The sequence below is a fragment of the Nicotiana tabacum genome, chromosome 6, assembly GCF_000715075.1.
Source record: "Nicotiana tabacum cultivar K326 chromosome 6, ASM71507v2, whole genome shotgun sequence".
Taxonomy (NCBI): Eukaryota; Viridiplantae; Streptophyta; class Magnoliopsida; order Solanales; family Solanaceae; genus Nicotiana; species Nicotiana tabacum.
In genome coordinates, this window is record NC_134085.1 from 157,063,378 (window position 1) to 157,083,559 (window position 20,182).

Consider the following 20,182-nt stretch of genomic DNA (forward strand, 5'->3'; position numbering starts at 1 on the left):
AGGTAAAAGGTCCACCAATATAGCTACCACGCCTGTTTGGACACGTTTTGGTCGGTATATTGAGATAAGCGACTAACGTTGGTCGCTATATGTGGTCGCTTTTTACCGAATTTCTAGTAGTGATATATATATATATATATATATATATATATATATATATATATATATATATATATATATATATAAAACTTTGGTCGCTAAGGTAAAAGGTCCACCAATATAGCTACCACGCCTGTTTGGACACGTTTTGGTCAGTATATTGAGATAAGCGACCAACGTTGGTCGCTATATGTGATCGCTTTTTACCGAATTTCTAGTGGTGATATATATATATATATATATATATATATATATATATATATATATATATATATATATATATATATATATATATATATATATATATATATATGTATGTATATGTATGTATGTATATATGTATATGTATGTATGTATATATATATATATGTATGTATATATATATATATGTATGTATGTATATATATATATATGTATGTATGTATATATATATATATGTATGTATGTATATATATACACACACATCTAACATCTAGTAATTTATTATACGAATTTAACTTGTTATAGCATGTCGCTTACAATTTATTATAGGTTACTAATTAATTTATTAAATAGAGTTACCCGAAATTTAAATGATTATATTAAGTAAATATTTTATCTGCGGCTGAAGATAAGAAGTTTTCGTCATGATCAAGCTTTTTCCACCAATTCTCTACCACTGTCTATTCAACTGCAAAAGGAACAAAAAGAGGAACATTTGCTGGGTTAAGTACTTAATAATTTGATCTGTCGTTGTGCAACAAATTTTAATTACCACTTAGAGGGTGTTTAGATTGGCTTATTTTAAGTATTTATTGGCTTTTAAATACTTTTTTAGTTTGTGTGGTGTTTGATAATGATAAAAAGTGCTTAAAACACTTAATTTTAAGCATAAAAAGTACAAAATAATTCAAAAACCAAAAGTTGGGTATTACCAACTTATGACTTTTGACTTTTAACTTAAAAACTATTTTTTATAAGTCAATCCAAACACCCGTACTTTAGAAAGCTGTGATTTTCTAATTTTGATTGGAGTTACCATCAGGTGGTGTTGGAGAAACCACTGTTGAAAGTGCACTATTTCATTCTATGAGTGCGTATACAATAATGTGAATTCTACTTTCTGTTTCGAGGAACTTTCTCATTAACAAGTACTATAAGAAAGTATATTTAATGTAACAATCATTTCCTATTTTAAGAATCACATGAGAGAGTTCTTTCTTCGACATCTGGAAAGTTCAAGTAGCTTTTAAGTAGATAGGTTAAAGAACGTACAATTTTCGTAAAATGGACCAAAACTAAGATTCGCATAAAAAAGTTCTTTTTCAACATCTGGAAAGTTCAAGTTGCTTTTGTTGAGAAAATAAGTTTAATAATAGAATGTAAAGTACTAAATTTGGTAAAGCTGGACGGCATAATAATATCACTTCATTCCTACCTAAATGATATATAGTAGAAAAATATCACATGAATCATTCATCTGCATGCGTTCGTGTCAAAATATTGCTCCCGCAGGGCTGTGTTTCAGTAGTACTATATAAAGACCTAGTACGAATTCTGGACTTTCAGCTTTATGCAGATTCCAAGTTTGAATGCCCCTTAAATTTTCCAGATATTTACAGTCATTTTGAGAATAAGTAACTCACTAAAACCCTTCACATTCTTCTTCCCAATGTGACGTGCATAAAAGCATGACATTAGTCCTATTGAGTGCTAATTGATGAATAACTTAGAACAAATGAGAGACAGAAAAATGAAGCATTATAATAGTAGGAAATATGCACTGCTAATGGTAATGACTTGTAAAAAATTTGTTAGGCTTTGAATAAAGAGATGAACTCAGGAGCAAGATATGGTGAGTGCTGGTAACTTTAACTTGTTGGGATTAGGAGTTGCTCCTTTACAGGCCAATCATATAATCTGATAATATTACAAGATATTTATCTTCTTCTTTTTAAAATTCCCCTCCCCTTTCATCTCCTTTGTTGGAACTATTGCTTCTTTGGTAACTCGAATCCGCTACCTTGGGTTGTAGGTAGGGGGTGCTGACCATCGGAGCAACCCCTCTTGTCGGATATTTGTCTTTTATTGATTGATTGCGCAATAGAACTCAAACTTCCTTATTTGTTGTATCTATTTCAAACTAATGTTTAATTCCAAGTAAATCATGACTTACCCTGGCTCTACTTTGATATCACTGTGCCAATAAATAGAAACAATTGTGTAAATAAATACAATGGGGTGAGAATGCTAACGTCAGCGGTTCTATGGTGTAGTGGTTAGCACTCTGGACTTTGAATCCAGCGACCTGGGTTCGACTCCCGGTAGGACCTTTATTTTTGCTGCTAAGCAAACTTTCGTTGTTATGCCAATATTATACACGAAAGCCATATCATTCTACAGTTCAACCCCATTTTGCAAAAACTATAAGCACAATAAGATGCACGAGAACGAAAAAGGTCCAATAAAATTTTGGGCCACAAAGAAGGACCTGGTGAAGTGCATAGATAGCTTTTTAGGATCCCTATTTTAAAAAATACTCGAAGTTTACAAAGTTTTCTAAAGTTTAACCACCTCATAATCATCTTAAGTTATAATCGCGGGTCTGATTGAGTGCAGGTCAAAATCAGACCTTCAAAACATGCTAAACTTTGAGTAATTTTGAAAAAAGAATATATTTTAAATAAGAGTGCTAAAAGCGGCTATGTAATGTCATTTGTACGGTGAGTCTTCCTAAAATTCCTTTTTCCCTTCGTTATACCAATGTGATACACGAAGCCCAGATGATTCTACAGTCCAAAGCCCATTGCACAATTATAAGAAGAACAAAAAGGTGCATAAGAACGATTAAAGTCCAAGAAAATCTTGGGCCACAAAGAAAGAAACCTTAGTAAAATGGCGTGTGGTATTTGCTTTTTATCTAGCAATTCTAATATTAAGCAAAAATAATCACTACTTTGTTAAAATTAATATGAAAAGATATTTTTACCCTTTCTTCCATTGCTTTTCTTCTCAAACCCTCGCCTCTCTTTCTCAAGTTCGATACCCATTATTGATCTCTCAAATTGTGTTTGCAGAATCAATATGTGATCCAGCAGAGAAATGGTCAGATCATTAATCATGGTATTCCTTGTCACGGTCCATTTTCTGAACAAGCCGGGATCGGCACCCAATCACTAAATATGACCGAGCGAACCATCTGCGCTTATCAAATTTGTCATAACTTCAAACTTTATATGCCACAATGCACTACTATAACCAAATACTTTTAGATAATTTAAATATCTAAAATAATCCAATTTCAAAACTTTATTCGTAGTAACCAATAAAATACAACTAAGTTATTATCAAAAACATTTGAATCTTAACCTAACGACTATGTCTATGAAGCCTCTACTGATAAACTGACGCACTACTCAGGACATGAGATTTACTGGCCAGTTCTCTAAGTAAACAAAGAAATAACTAAATAAAGATAACTCTAAGAAATACTCCACGAACAAAAGCGGAGCTCACCAATAGCACTGGAAGAGAAGGAAGTCCTAACCAGTAGCTAGCTCGCCTGCAAAACCGGTTCCTACATTGTACCGCATACCCACGTAGGTTCCCAAAGAGAACGCCAGTACCATCCACTGTACTCAGTGAGTCTCAACAACAGGGGATAAAACTTTAATAACATATACATTACGAGCAAAAGTTCTAAATGCATGTAAAACATAAAGCTTATAAGAATAATTCTAAAATAATTGCATAATAACAGTTTATGAATATTCTAAAAGAAATTCTTTTCTTTTTCTTTCTTATAAAAAATACTTCACTTTATACTTTGGGAGTTCCAACTATCCTGACTTAATTCTGTCTCAGTCACCGTGTGATCGGCACGGGTTCGATCCCAACCTGATCGAATAGGCCCAATCCACGAGGTGCCACTCGCTTCATGGTTCTCAGCGCTCATGTATCATACCTTAGCATGGCTAAGTAAATTCTCAGCAACGAGACCCTCGGCTCGTATGCTCCCTACTTTGGCACAAGTAGTTTCAGGAAGTCAACGCCTTGGTCAGGACCCTCGGCCTGGACGATGACCTCTTCTCAGAATAAAGGATACTCCCAAAAATCTTTTCTTTCTAAAACTTCTTCTTGTGACTTTTCAAGTCTAAATCTTTTCTTTATAGAACATCATGTACATGTTCATGCCGGTATCCTTAAATGTAAAGCATGACATAAGAATGAAATAAACATGTAAAAGTGTTTCTAAAGATTCTTGCTTCTTTATAAATTTTTAACATGAAAATAACATATAAGAATAACACAAAAATTTGAAAATTTATACACATATATCATAATAAATCATCTAAACTTTTGCTAGAATAATTCTAAGTTAATAAGTACTCACTCGCTCCAACTAAGTAAATATAAACTCTTTTAAGCAATTCATCAAACATCTTGTATGCATGTTTTTGTGAGTTAAACCACTTTAGTAAAGGGGTTATATCAACTCACCTCAAAACTTCTCAAGCCAATACGTAGGTCCCAGTCTAATTGACACCAGTCAAACAATCAATTTTACAACAACCAGTACATTTTAATCAATTTTAAAGTTTCACGCTTAAACATGAAGTTTATTGTTGATATAGAGAAAGAAGGGAATTAACTATCCAATTCTTACCTACTACTACTTTAGGGTAATTGACAATAGAAAATTTTATATACCTGATTTTAAGAATTAGTGACTTATAAAGAAACCTAAACTTCATGTTGCCTGTGTGAGTATTGAGCAGCAAGGCTCTGTCTCATGATTAGGGGTGGGCATCGGTTGGTTCGGCTCGGTTATGAATATTATCGGTTTATCATATCGGTTATCGATTTACAAATTTGATAAACCGATAACCAAACCGATAAGATATCGGTTATCGATTATCAGTTAATCGATTATCGATCAGTATCGGTTCGGTTATTGGTTTACCCAATAAGATAACTCAATCTAGAGTTAAGCAAAAAAGAGAAGACAATTCACTAGAGTTAAGCAAAAAAGAGAAGACAATTCACTAGAGTTAAGCAAAAAAGAGAAGAATTAACATATAGTATACTACCCATTTCTGCGTTTTGTCCAGTGGCCACAACTAGAATAGTACTAATTCTTCAACAACAGTTATCCAAATACATTAATAATAATACAAAGTAGTAGCAATTTCACCTTAAAATTAACAAGTCCAAACATATAGTACTAACAGCAAAGATAAACTGGATGTTGTTTGTCAAATGCGTAACCTGAAAAAAAAACCATAAAACAAAACCTTGATCTGTGTGTGGGCAATACTAACATAGAAATGAAAAACACCTAGAAGGCAAGAAAATGTTGTCCTGTTGTCAAAGCTCATCGTACTGTACAGAAGAATAATGTTAAAAAATATATCTGAAACTGACGAAGATTGACGATTGAGAATTGATAAGTACGAAGAGAAACTGGTAGTAGGTATAGGCTGCACAACATGAGCTCACAAAATTAAAAAGCGAAAAAAAAAAGAATCATTAACAGTCAATTTGCTATAGAAATAAAAAGCCTAATGTATAAGACTAAAAACTTACGCTAGGAGTAACTAGTAAGGTCTATAAAGAATGAAGATGAAGCAACTGAAGTGTGAGGCTAAGAAATAATAGGAGAAAATGAACTGAAGACCTAGCATATGTATATAGTTAAGGGTAAAGTCATAATTTTATTAATTTTTATTGGGTATCAGTTAACCTATTAACAAATTGGCAAACCGAGGCCTAAACCGATAACCCAATAGTGAAAAATTCTAAATCGTTACCGAACCGTTAACCCAATAACCCGATACCGATAACTCAATAAACAATTAATGGTTCGGGTAATCGGTTTTACCCGATATATGCCCATCCCTACTCACGATTCTGCGTTTATGCGTGAACAAGGGCTTTTTTTAATTCTGCATTTCAGATTGTGCGTATTCTATTTCTTAGTCCAAACCCTTTTTTACTTCTTTTTGCAGTCCACAACTCTTTATGGGTTAAGGACTTTTCACGTTTTCCTTTTTATTTGTTTTCCCTTTTCTATTTTTTTGTGACTTAACTTGTATTTAATTATACCTACTTTTAGTAATTAATAATATTAAAATTATTAATATTCCCCTAATTGTATATCCAATTATTTATAAATAGAGAAGTAACTCAAAAATCAATCACAAGGGTTTAAATCCGTAATAGAAGTTTTATTTAAGATAAAAAAATTTAAATTCTATATTTAGCATATCTTGAAACTTTTATAAATTTGAGGAGTGTTACAATCTTCCCTCCTTAAAAACATTCATCCTCGAATGTTGCTAGGGTTTTATTCTTAAGCTAACAATCATTTCTTAGGTCCTTGAACCTCTTAAGTTTTCTTAGCACTACTCACTCTTGCAAGGGACTCAAAATTTTGGCTAACTTCCTAAAATTTTAAAAATTTCGGCAGAGTTTCCCTTGTAAATTGGACTATCCAAAAAATTTCCCAGTCACAAATACCACAAATATACCAACACCAACCAAATACATCATAACAGGCCATTCCTAGGCACCATACACATCTCATAAACTAGTTACACACACTCCGGCAAGGAGGTACCATAATAACCAACCAAATTTTAAAGCACAACACTTTACAAAAAGTAAATAACTTTAATGAATTAAATATACTCTGGCATGACACTAAATTATTTAATAACTAAAGATACCCTGACAAAAACTAAATTACTTCAGCAACTAAGTATAATCTAGCAAGGACATAAACACATGCTAACTTGTATTTAATAAATGAAATATAAATGTCAAACCAAACTTAGGTTCACATACCTTTTTCCTCAAATAAATATGGATATTTCTCTCTCATATCTTCGTCGATCTCCCACGTAGCCTCTTTTGAATCATGATTACTCCACAAAACTTTTACCGATGCTATATCTTTTGTTCTCAACTTTCTTACTTGCCTATCGAGAATTTCTATAGGTACCTCTTCATAAGTCAAGCCTTATTTAGTTTCTATGGTATCAACAGGTATTATATGTGACTCATCATGAATGTACTTTCTAAGCATAGACACATGAAAGACAGGATGAACAGAGGACAACTGAACGGGCAGCGCTAGCTCATAAGCCACGTTTCCCTTCTTTTCTATAATTTCATAAGGTCCGATAAATCTAGGGCTAAGTTTCCCTTTCTTACCAAACCTCATAACTCCTTTCATTGGTGAAACTTTCAAAAACACCTTATCACCAACTATGAACTATAACTCACGATGCCTCTTGTCAGAATAAGACTTTTGACGACTCTGGGCCGCTTTGAGTCTTTCCTTAATTAGCTGGACTTTCTCTACGGCCTCACAAATAAACTCTGGACCAATCAATGGCACTTTTGCTGGTTCAAACCAAACCACTGGAGACCTACATCTTTGCCCATACAACACTTCATTAGGAGTCATACCGATGATATCCTGATAGTTGTTATTGTAAACAAATTCTATAAGTGGCAAGTGATCATCCCAATTACCTCCAAAATCTATAACACAGGCACGTAACATATCTTCGAGTGTCTGAATGCTCCTTTCTGCCTGGCCATCTATTTGTGGATGGAAAGCGGTGCTCAAATTGACCTTGGTACCTAATCTTTTCTGAAATGCCTGCCAAAAATGCGTTGTGAACTGAGGGCCTCTGTCAGATATGATTGAAACTGGAGTACCATGCAATCAGACTATTTATTTGATGTACAACTATGCATACTGCTCTACGGAATCTGTCGTCTTTACTGGTAGGAAATGCGCGGACTTTGTTAGTCGGTCTACAATAACCCAAATTGAATCATGCTTATAGTACGTGCGAGGTAAACCTACTACAAAATCCATATTAATCATCTCTCACTTCTACTGTGGTATCTCTATATCTTGAGCTAGGCCATCAGGCCTCTGATGTTTGGCTTTGACTTGCTAACAATTCAAATATTTAGCCACATGATCTGCTACTTGTTTCTTCATGCCTTTCCACCAATACAACTCTTTCAAATTTAGATATATTTTGGTATCACCCGGGTGGATAGAGTACCTCGAACTGTGAGTTTCCTCCATTATGGCCTTCCTAAGACCATCTACATCTGGCACACATAACCAATCATTCAACTTCAAAATTCTGTCACTTCCTAGAGTGAAAGCAGTGATTTCTTTGTTTCTGACTCCTTATTTTAACTTCACTAAGTATGGATCTTCGTCTTGCTTAGCCTTAACATGCGCAACAAGGGAGGATTGCGCAAAGGCATATGCAGTTATACCTCCTTCTTCGGTCTCATCCAATCTAATTCCATCATTTTCTAGTTTTTGAATTTGTCGACCCAAAGATCGCCTTTGTATTGCAAGATGGGCCAAGACACCCATTGACTTCCTACTAAGTGCAACTACTACCACATTAGCTTTGCCCGGGTGATAAAGGATATTGATATCATAATCTTTCAATAGCTCGAGCCACCTTCTCTGTCTCAAATTTAATTCTTTTTGTTTGAAAATGTACTGGAGGCTTTTGTGATCTATAAACACTTCAGAATGCTCGCCATAAAGGTAGTGTCGCCATATATTTAATGTAAACACCATTGATGCAAGCTCCAAGTTGTGTGTAGGGTAGTTCTTTTCATGATTCTTTAACTGCCTGGAAGCATAAGCAATAACTTTTCCATTTTGCCTAAGAACACAACCAAGGCCCACTCTGGAGGCATCACAATACACTGCGAACCCACCCAAACCTGTCGACAAGGTTAACACAAGTGCAGTGGTCAACCTCTTCTTTAACTCTTGAAAACTCTTCTCATAAGCGTCTGACCATTGGAACTTAACTGCTTTCTGAGTCAACTTAGTTAATGGAGCTGCAAGTGAGGAAAATCCCTCTACAAACCTTCTATAGTAGCCATCTAACCCCAAAAAACTCCTGTTTTCGGTTGGCGTTGTCGGCCTAGGCCAGTTCTTGTGCTTCTGTCTTCTGAGGGTCTACTTTTATTCCTTCACTAGATACCATATGGCCTAAGAATGCCACTGACTGCAACCAGAATGCACATTTTGAAAATTTGGCATAAAGCTCATTCTCCTCCAAGGTCTGCAAGGCTATTCTGAGGTGTTCTACGTGATCTTCCTTGCTCTTATAGTATACCAAAATATCGTCTATAAACACGATAATAAAAGTATCAAGGAATGACTTGAAAACTCTGTTCATGAGGTCCATCAATGAAACTGGAGCATTTGTCAACCCGAAGGACATTACATTCATAGTGCCTGTAGCGAGTTCTAAAGGCTGTTTTAGATATATCTTCTTCTCTGATTCTCAACTGATGGTACCCCGACCTTAAGTCTATTTTTGAAAAGTACTTTACACCCTAAAGTTGATCAAATAAATCATCAATTCTCGGCAGTGGGTATTTATTCTTAATGGTAAATTTATTCAACTATCAATAGTCGACACACATTTTGAGAGGCCCATCTTTTTTCTTGACAAACAGGACCGGGGCACCCTACGGTAAAACACTCAGCCTGATGAAGCCCTTGTCAAGAAGGTCTTTCAACTGTTCTCTCAACTCATTATGTTCTGCTAGAGCCATGCTATAAGGAGGTATAGATATGGGCTGAGTGCCTGACATGGGATCAATGCCAAAGTCTATGATTCTTTCAGGAGGAAGTCCGGGAAGGTCATCTGGGAAAACTTCTAGAAATTCTCTAACAACTGGCCTGACTGAAGAGCTAGTGGTTCTGATTCTGGATTAATGATGTAAGCCAAATAGGCGAGACACCCTTTACTGACCATTCGTTGTGCCTTAAGGTAAGAAATAAACTTACCTACAAGTGATGCTAAACTACCCTTCCACTCTAAGATTTCTTCGTTTGGAAATTGGAACCTGACTATCATGGCACGACAATCTAACATGGCATAGCAAGAAGACAACCAATCCATACTCATGATCACAGCAAAATTCACCATTTCTAACTCTATGAGATCGGCTTTGGTGTTGCGACCTTGGATTGAAACTATACAACCTCTATAGACTCTAGTGACTTTCTTTGACTCGCCAACTAGAGTAGATACCAGGAATGGTTCCCTAAGTTATCTAGGTTCTAGTCCGAGGTTAATTGCAAAGTATGGAGTCACATATGAAAATGTTGAACCTGGATCCATTATGGCATAAGCATTATGTGAGCAAACTAAAAGTATACCTATAATAACTTCTGCATATGCCTCTGCACTCTGACGATCAAGTGTAGCAAACAAACGGGGCTGTCTCCCTCCTTGAGTAACTCGATCTGCACCTCTGCCTGCCCCATGTCCGGTCTGATTATAAGAACTATGAGCATGAGGTGGTGTAACTGCAATAGCTGAGGAACTAGAAGGATGAGTTGATCCACCACTAAAATTACGTCGCAGCTTTGGGAAGTTGGCCTTTATATGACCAATGTCTCCACAATGATAGCAACTATGAAACCCGAGCTTGCACTGACCTGAATATTGCCGCTTACATGTTCCACAAAGACTTTGTTGGTGTGAATATTGCTCAGCATGACTCTGGCTATATGAGGATGATGTCCTAAAATTCTGATTCTCGCAAGACTGATTCCCATAACTCTGAGTACGTATGAAGAAAGACCCACCACTAGACTGATGACTAGACTGAGCTGGTACTAATGACTCCTTATTAGAGGAATCCCTTCCACCTCCGCTAGATGTACCATTAAACCTGCCCGTTGTCCGGGCTTTCTTGTTATGCTATTTTTCTTCTCTCCTTTGTTGTTTGTCTTTTTCTAAGTGCTTGGTGAATCCCACAACATAGGAGAAAGATGTCATTCCTGCCACTGCAGTTGATGTCGTATCCTTAATGTGGTAAGCCAAACCGCCAACAAACCTGTGAATCTTTGCTTTTTCTGTCTTAACCATGTGAGGAGCATGCTTATCTAGCCTTATGAATTCCATGTAGTACTCTTGCACACTTTTATTCCCTTGCTTGAGATGTTCGAACTCTATAGCCTTAGCTTCCCTATCCTCTTCTGGGGTAAAGTTAGCCATGAAGGCCTCTTCAAATTCTTCCCAAGTAGGCGGACCATAATCTTCATCTCTTTCCTTTTCCCACATCTCAAACCAAGCACCAGCCACATCTCTAAGCTGGTAAGCAGCCAACTCCATAGCTTCATCATCAAATGCTTTCATCACTCAGAGGGCTTTCTTCACACCCTCCAGCCACAACATTGGATCTTCATCAACTATAGAACCATGGAACACTAGAGGATTCAACTTCAAAAATTCATTCACTCTTGAGGACTCAGAATTGTTCTATATATTTGATTAAGGTGGAATCTCATCTCTTCTCTTGTTCTGATTGGCCATGAAAGCTTTAAATATCTCCATAGCATTGTTGACTGCATTAAACATCTGACTCACCTCTGGGGATATAGTTGTCTGAGTCGGAGTTGCTGTTGGGGGCAACACTAGATCCTGAGGTACTTGCTCATCATTATCCACCCCTTCTTTACATTCAACTCGAGGTACTTGGACCCTTTTTATGGATCTACCCTTCTTTTTATGAGTTAAAGCCTTCTTAGTTCTGCCTTGAGCCACAATAGTAGCAATAGTTTCTTGAGCAGCATCCTAAGTGTCGGTGTCTGTAACAACCCGACCGGTCATTTCATGAGTTACCGCTCCATTTCCCCCCATTTCTACTTCTTATTGCTTGTTTATCGGTTCTATGTGTGATCGGGTTGGTTGGCTCGAGTTCGGAAAGGTTTTGGTAATATTTGAGACACTTAGTCTCTTTTGAGGAAGCTTAAGTTGGAAAAGTCATCAGGATATTGACTTATGTGTTAAAAGGCTTGGGTGTGAGTTCCAATGGTTCGAATAGCTTTGGAAGGTGATTTGGGACTTAGGAGCGTGATCGGAATGTGTTTTGGAGGTCCGGAGTAGATTTAGGCTTGCATTGGCGAAATTGGAATTTTGGCATTTTCTGGTTGATAGGTGAGATTTTGATATAGGAGTTGGAATGGAATTCCGGGAGTTGCAGTTGTTCTGTTGTATCATTTGGGATGTGTGTGCGAAATTTTAGGTCATTCAGATATGATTTGGTAGACTTTTTGATTAAAAGTGGAATTCAGAAGATTTTGGGAATCTTAGGCTTGATTTCGATGTGATTTAGTTGATTCAATGTTGTTTGAGATGTTTTGAAGATTGGTACAAGTTTGGGTAGTGGTATATGAGGTGTTGGTTCTTTTGGTTGAGGTCCTGAGGGCCTCGGGGTGATTTCGGATGGATGGCGGAAAGTTTGGAAGTTGGTTTTGACAACTGAAGATGTTCCATTGTTGTCATAATTGCACCTGCGGCTAGGGGACCGCAGGTGCGGTCTCGCATAAGCGAAAAGGGAGTCGCAGATGTGGCTAAGTGGAAGGTTTGCTGGAACTGCAAAAGCGATCGAGAAATTAAGGGTTAAAAATTGGGAAACTAGGGCTTGGTATTAAAGACCTTGACTTGAGGATTTAAGGGGCCATTTGTGGTCGGATTTTGGGACTTTTAATATGTATGAACTCGTGGGGAGATAAGGAATCTATTGATTTAAATTTTATCGAATTCTGAGATGTAGGCCCTGGGGTCGGGTTTTGGTTAATTTCGAGATTTATGTTGTAAACTGATTATTTTCGCATGGGCTTCATTCCCTTGGCATATTTTGACATCGTGATTCTAATTATGGATAGATTCGACGCAGGTTGAGGCCGATTCGAGGGGCAAAGGCATAACGAGCTAGAGTTTGGACCGAATTGAGGCGAGTAATGATTGTAAATGTTGTTCTGAGGGTATGAAACCCCGGATTTCACATCTTTATGCTATATTGAGGTGACGCACACGCTAGATAACGAGCGTGGGGTCGTGCACCGTTGGGGATTGTGACTTAGTTCGTCCTGAATGACTGTTTTACCGCGTATTTGTTTAAAAACTGTTTGCTATCATCATGTTTTGGGTTGAATGCCATATTTAGGCATCGTGCCAACTATTTGGACCCTTATGAGATTTCTTTACTGATATTTCCTCACTATTTTGACTTTTTACTTGCACACAGTCATGTTATATTCTACTGTTTTCATAACTCATCCATGTTTACTCTGTTTAACCCATTAAATAATGTTTTAAATGATAATTTGGGCTGAGCATCATATTTTACTATTGCCCGATTAGCTTATGAGATTCTGACTGAGTAAGGCTGAGGGCCTGTGTTGTGAGGATACATTGATTTATGATTATAAGGCCGAGGGCCTGAGTTGTACGCTACGAGATGGTTAGATATGAGCCTAATAGCCTATTGATTATGCCACGAGATGGCTTGATATTGCGCGTGGGATGTGAGGGGCCCCTCTAGGAGTCTGTACACCCCCAGTAAGCGCGGGTACCCATTGTGATGTGAGATATAGCCCAAGGGGCTGGTATTGTTCCATGATATTGCCCAAGGGGCAGATTTTTATGTGTTTATCTTTTCTAGCTACCTGTTATTTACTTGTTTAACCGTTAAAAAGGTATTTTAAAGAAGCTTAAACTGAACTAAGGTTTTTCATGAGATTTCACAACTTTATTGCACTTTACTGGTTTTACTCTGCCTCTTATTAGCATGTTGTGTTTTTACGTGATTTCTTATCGGTCAGTCTTCATTTATTATTATTACTCACTGATTTGGAGTACTCACTTTACTCCCTGCACCTGATAACTAGGGATTATGATGCAATTTACACTCCTTCTTACTTAGGTTTTAATTAGAAATGTGTACAAAATAGTCTCAAGGCTCACATGTTGTACTTGATTGCAGGGTTTGGTCAACAAGGTGATAATTCGTCAAAACAAGCTCAAAAAGGAGTGAAACATGCACAAGTACCAAGAACGAGTCCAAGCTCAGTATAATAGGACCACTGTGGCCGCACTCCATTCTGTGTGGTCCGTAAATAGGAGGTTCAGAAAGTGCTCATTTCAGGCAGCCAAGCAATGCGGCCGCAAAGCATTTTATGCGGACCGCATTGACTTCATTGTGGACGCACTCGACTTTGTGCGGTCTGCAAAGCTCAAGTTCAGAGAGTTGCCAAGATGGAGGAATATTTCCAATGCGGTCCGTGGTTCATTTTGTGCGGACCGCAATAGAAGCCATCGCGGCCACGGTGCATTTTGTGTGGCTCGCGGTGGCTAAGTTCAGAGAGCAGATGTTTCAGCCAAGAGCCTTAGTGCGGCCGCACTCGATTTTGTGCGGTCTGCACTAGCCCTGCAGGGGTATTTTTGTCCAAAATTTTTGGCCTAGTATAAATAGTTTCTTTTCCCATTTTAGGTCATCAGTTGTATTCTAGATAGTAGTTGCGCTCATGAATAGTGTTCTTTCACCATTTTGAGTAATTTTACAATAGTTTCATCATTGAATCTTCAAGTTTTATCTAGTAATTAAATATTATGGGTTTTCTTCATCTATTTCTTTGTTTTCTTCTATTATCATGAGTAGCTAGACCCATTAGCTAGGGTTGTGACTCAACCCTAGTGTGGGTAATTGATGGGTCTTGTGTTTTAAGGCTTGAATGTCTATGGATGTTTGATATTTGGACTAATTTATGGTTTAAATGTTAAATTAGTGATTGCAAACACTAGTTATGCCTAGTTGACTATGGCTTTTCTTGAGGAAGAGAGCTTAAGTCTATGAAACTGGTCCAACGAGGAATTGGAGTGTATTCAAGAGATTGATAGCCCCAATTAAAAGGGTTAAACCTAGAGATAGTAATACCCTGACTTGAACCTCTATTGCTTGCACAAATTATCATACCCAATTGGTCTTGAGGAAGTCAATTAGGTAAAAATCACTCAAACTACCGAAAGGTATAGAGTGAGAAGTATCGTGCAATGGTTATATCGTAATCCCCAAACATGATAACCTAGCCTTAGATCGAGAACTCGTCAAGTATCCACCTAGGAAAAAGTCACTTCCCTAGTGCCTTTTAACCATTTAGACAACCTTCAATAGTTTACTCTTAGCTTCACTTAGCCTAATTTAGCATCTTAGTAGTATACATTTAGAAGTAATATCAAAACCATCAATGTTAGAAGTGCAATTAGGAACAACTATGCAACTCCAATTTAGATAGACACTCAATTACAATATCTAGCTCCCTGTGGAAATTGATCCCGGCATTCTTGGCTAAAAGCTGCTTTGATCACTTTTGCTACTTTGTAGTAGTGTAGGGTTGGCCTTGATCACTTTTTGGCGCTGTTGCCGGGGAGCTAACGGTTTTGGCTATCTATCTAAATAGTTTTGTGTATTGATTCTTCTTTCCTTCTGTGTTACTAATTTGTGTGTGTCACAAGTTTAGGTACTAAATGGCAACAAACAACGCACCTCTTGGAGATATTCCGTCGGGGGAGGAGGTAGATGACAATATCGATGATGAGGTTCCGGTAGTACCTCAAGCCCAAAGGAGAGGCCGACAGGCCAATGATAATATTCCAGACCCTCCTCCGTCGCCTCCAAGAATGGCTCCTCGAGTGCTTCCAAATCAAGGCTATGCAAGTGCAATTGTCCCACCCCAGATCCGGGAAGGCAATTTTCAAATTACCAATATGATGCTGACATTGCTGGAGCAGCGTGGATATTTCACGGGCGCTGCCAATCAAAATGATTACAAACATCTCAAGGGTTTCGTGGATACCTGTTGGGGGAGCAAGAAAACTAATGTGTCTGAGGATGCACTTGGTTGAGACTTTTCCCATTTTCACTTAGAGGGAAGGCACTAGATTGGCTTGAGCGACTTCTCAAGCATTCCATCACTACTTGGGATGAGTTGACGGACAAGTTCATTGCAAAGTTCTTCTCACCGGGGCATATATTAGCATTGAGAGATGAGATCTTAGCCTTCAAGCAGGAGCCCACCGAACCATTACATAAGATTTGGGAGCGCTATAAAACAATGGTCAAAGAATGCCCCAACAATGATATGACTGAGGCGATGATTCAACAGACTTTCTACAGGGGTATTAACACAGCAAACCAGTGCATAGTGAACCAACTATACGGGGGCAACTTCTTGAAGCTAACTTATGATGAGGCTTGTGACATTCTTGACGAGATGGCTGACACTTCATCTGCTTGGCAAAGTAGAGTCAATATGCCCCAGGGTGACTCCATGGTCACTCATTTGCACAAAAAGCTACATGACCATGGACAAGCTATAGTTGAGCTGACAACTACAATGAACCAACTAGCAATGTCACAGTTGCAACAAGTTCAAAATCCACGCTAAGTGAATGCTATGGAGGGTGTCAACATGCTAGTCAACAAAAGAAGACAAAGAGGTCAACAAAACCAAGGGAATTTGGAGCCATTTGACAATGATTGTGGTGGATTCCAAGATGATGGTTATGATGGGCAGAATGAAGAGGTACAATACGTGAACAACTATCAAGGCCAAAGGGGCAATTCTTCCAACCAACAACAATGGAGACAGCAAGGCAATTGGGGCAATCAACAACAACAACAAGGCAATGGTAATTGGGGGAATAACAACCAAAATTCCAACTGGGGCAATCAGAACAAGCAGGGTAATTGGAATGGCAATAACAATAACTGGGGTGGTAACAACAATCGGGGTGGTTGGAATAATGGCAATCAAGGAAATTGGGGGCAAGGCTTTCAAAGGCCTCCAATGTACCAACAATCGAACAATCCACCCCCATTTCCATCCCAAGGTCCGAGTTCCTCTAACAATGAAATGGGGAGAATTGAGATGATGTTTGAACAGATGATGAAAAAGAATGCGGACTCTGAAGCTCAATTGGTTTCCCACAATACTTTAATTAGAACATGGAGGTTCAATTAGGCCAAATTTCCCAATCCTTGAATACTAATCCTAAGAGGGCTCTACCTAGTGATACAGTAGTTAACCCGAAGGGTGCGAACAATCACGTTATGGTGGTAACTACAAGAAGTGGGAGAGGCGGTGATGTGAATGCCTCCAAACAAAAACAAATTTTGAGTGATGAAATTGAGTTGCAAGAAGATAAAATTCCTTTGGTGGTTGAAAATGTGATTGATAAGAATATGAATGAAGAAGTGAGGATTGATATTCAAGATGCCGAGGTGGAAACTCAAAATGACGTGAACCCATCTAGGGAACACATAATAGACATGCCGGAGCCGGTTGTGCCTAAAGCCAAGGCTCATTTGCCAAGGCCACCTCCACCTTATCCTCAAAGGCTCACGAAGCAGAAAATGAGAATCAGTTTTAAAAGTTTATTGACATGATGAAGAGCTTATCCATTAATGTGCCTTTGGTGGAGGCTCTTAAACAAATGTCGGGCTATGCTAAATTCATGAAGGACTTGGTGACAATGAAACGATCCATGGATTGTGAAACTATAAAGATGACCCACCAAGTTAGTGCAATAGCGCATTCAATGGCCCCGAAGCTTGAAGATCCTGGTGCTTTCACCATTCCTTGCACCATTGGGATTCAGACTTTGCCAAGGCTCTATGTGATTTGGAGGCAAGTATCAACTTGATGCCCTACTCAGTTTTCAAGACTTTGGGTATTGGGAAACCGAGGCCGACTTCCATGAGATTGTAAATGGCGGATAGAATGATGAAGAGACCATTGGGTATTATTGATTATGTGCTTGTCCGGGTGGACAAATTTATCTTGCCAGCTGATTTTGTGATCTTGGATTATGAGGTAGATTATGAAGTTCCAATCATATTGGGGAGATCTTTCATTGCTACTGGGAAGGCCATAGTTGATGTGGAAGTAGGGGAACTCACCTTCCGGGTGGGTGATGAAAAAGTGGTCTTTCATATGTGCAAGTCAATGAAGTAGCCCAACAGTTCTGAGGTGTGCTCTTTTGTGGACCTTGTCACGGCAGTGATAATTGATGATACCAGTGCAATGATCAATGTGGAGGACTCTCTATAGGCTGTATTGTTGAATCTTGATGTCAATGAGGATGAAGGCCGAGTGGAGTGTGTGAATGCTTTACATGGAATGGTATCTTACTTTTATGAGCCTAGGAAACTATCTTTGGACCTTGAGAATAGGAAGACTCCACCAATAAAACCTTCAATTGAGGAACCTCCGGTGTTGGAGTTGAAGTCGTTGCCTATACACCTCAGGTATGAGTTCTTAGGCCCTAGTTCTACTTTGCCAGTTATTCTTTCCTCTTATCTTACTAACATGTAGGTTGATGCCACATTGGCGGTGCTCCAAAAGCGAAAGAAGCAATTGGATGGACTTTAGCTAATATTCGGGGAATAAGCCCCGCATTCTGTATGCACAATATTATTTTGAAAGATGATACAAATCCCTCCTTCGAACATCAAAGGAGGTTGAACGAGGCAATGTAAGAAGTTGTGAAAAAGGAGGTGATCAAGTGGTTGGATGTCGGGGTTGTGTACCCCATTTCTGATAGCTCTTGGACTTCGTTGGTGCAATGTGTACCAAAGAAGGGTGGCATGACTGTGGTTGCAAATTTACAAAATGAGTTGATTCCTACCAGAACCTTCACCGGTTGGAAGGTGTGCATGGACTACCGCAAGTTGAATAAAGTGACCTGTAAGGATCACTTTCCATTGCCTTTTCTTGATCAGATGTTAGATTGACTTGCTGGGCGTGCCTTCTACTATTTCTTGAATGGGTATTCTGGATACAACAAAATCTTGATTGCTCCAGATTATTAGGAAAAGACCACATTAACTTGTCCATATGGCACCTTTGCCTTTTCCAGGATGCCTTTTGTGTTGTGTAATGCATCGGCTACATTTCAGCGGTGTATGATGGCCATTTTCACCGATATGGTGAAAGATATTTTGGAGGTGTTCATGGATGACTTTAGTGTTGTGGGTGGTTCATTTGATGAGTGTTTGAAAAATCTTGATAGAGTGTTGGCCCGTTGTGAAGAAACCAATCTTGTTCATAATTGGGAGAAATGCCACTTCATGGTGGAAGAGGGCATAGTTCTTGGGCATAAAATTTCAAAGCATGGTATCGAGGTGGACAAAGCAAAAATTGATGTGATTTCAAGGCTCCCTCCCCTTACCTCTGTCAAGGGAGTTAGAAGTTTTCTTGGGCATGCGGGGTTCTACCGGAGATTCATCAAAGACTTTTCGAAGGTAGTGAACCCCTTATGCAAGCTATTGGAAAAAGATGCCAAGTTTGTGTTCGATGAGAGATGTATGTAAGCCTTTGAACTTTTCAAGCACAAGTTGACCACCAATCCTATCATTACTGCACCTAATTGGAGCTTACCCTTTGAGCTCATGTGTGATGCAAGCGATGTTGCGATTGGGGTGGTTTTGGGTCAAAGAGTGAAAAAAATGTTTCATCCGGTGTACTATGCGAGCAAGATAATGAATGATTCTCAAGTGAACTGCACGGTGACTGAGAAAGAACGTTTGGCTATTGTGTTCACAATGGATAAATTTTGATCGTATCTTATGGGTACCAAGGTCATAGTCCATACCGATCATGTCGGACTCTGGTACTTGATGACGAAGAAGGATTCCGAAGCTATACTGATGCGATGGGTCTTGTTACTTCAAGAGTTTGATTTGGAGATTGTGGACCAGAAGGGTAGTGAAAACTAAGTGGCGGACCACTTGTTCCGCTTGGAGGTGGAAGGGAGGCCTCGTGATGGCCTAGAGATTAATGATTCATTTCTCGACGAACAACTCCTTTCGCTATCGGTGAATGGTATGTCATGGTTTGTGGATGTTGCTAATTTCCTTGTGACTGGTATAATCCCGTGTGAGATCTCTTCTAACGAAAGGAAGAAGCTCAAACGGGATAGTTTGGATTTCTATTAGGATGAGCCATACTTGTTCAAGATTTGCACGGATGGTGTTATCCGAAGGTGTGTCCTGAAGGAAGAGCAATTGAGTATCATAGAGGATTGTCATTCCTCTCCCTATGGTGGCCATCATGGAGGGGAGAGGATGGCTTCCAAAGTTCTTAGTTGTGGGTTTTATTGGCCAACTTTGTACAAAGATGCAAGTGAACTTGTGAAGAGGTGTGACGAATGTAAAAGAGCGGGGGGAATTTCAAAGAAAG

General features: G+C 38.5%; 1 protein-coding gene and 1 non-coding gene across 2 annotated transcripts in view; one reads left to right on the top strand and one right to left on the bottom strand.

Moving 5' to 3' along the window:
• Nucleotides 1-2,339: 2,339 nt before the first annotated feature.
• On the top strand, nt 2,340-2,411 carry TRNAQ-UUG (transfer RNA glutamine (anticodon UUG)). Its single transcript has one exon. It is a non-coding gene; the product is annotated as a tRNA-Gln (tRNA).
• A 2,721-nt stretch (nt 2,412-5,132) lies between these two features.
• The window catches only part of LOC142181962 (uncharacterized), a 48,328-nt gene continuing 33,278 nt past the window's right edge, over nt 5,133-20,182 (bottom strand). Inside the window, exon 3 of the transcript XR_012710850.1 lies at nt 5,133-5,346. The gene's annotated coding sequence lies outside the window, so the exon portion shown is untranslated. The remainder of the gene's footprint in view (nt 5,347-20,182) is intronic.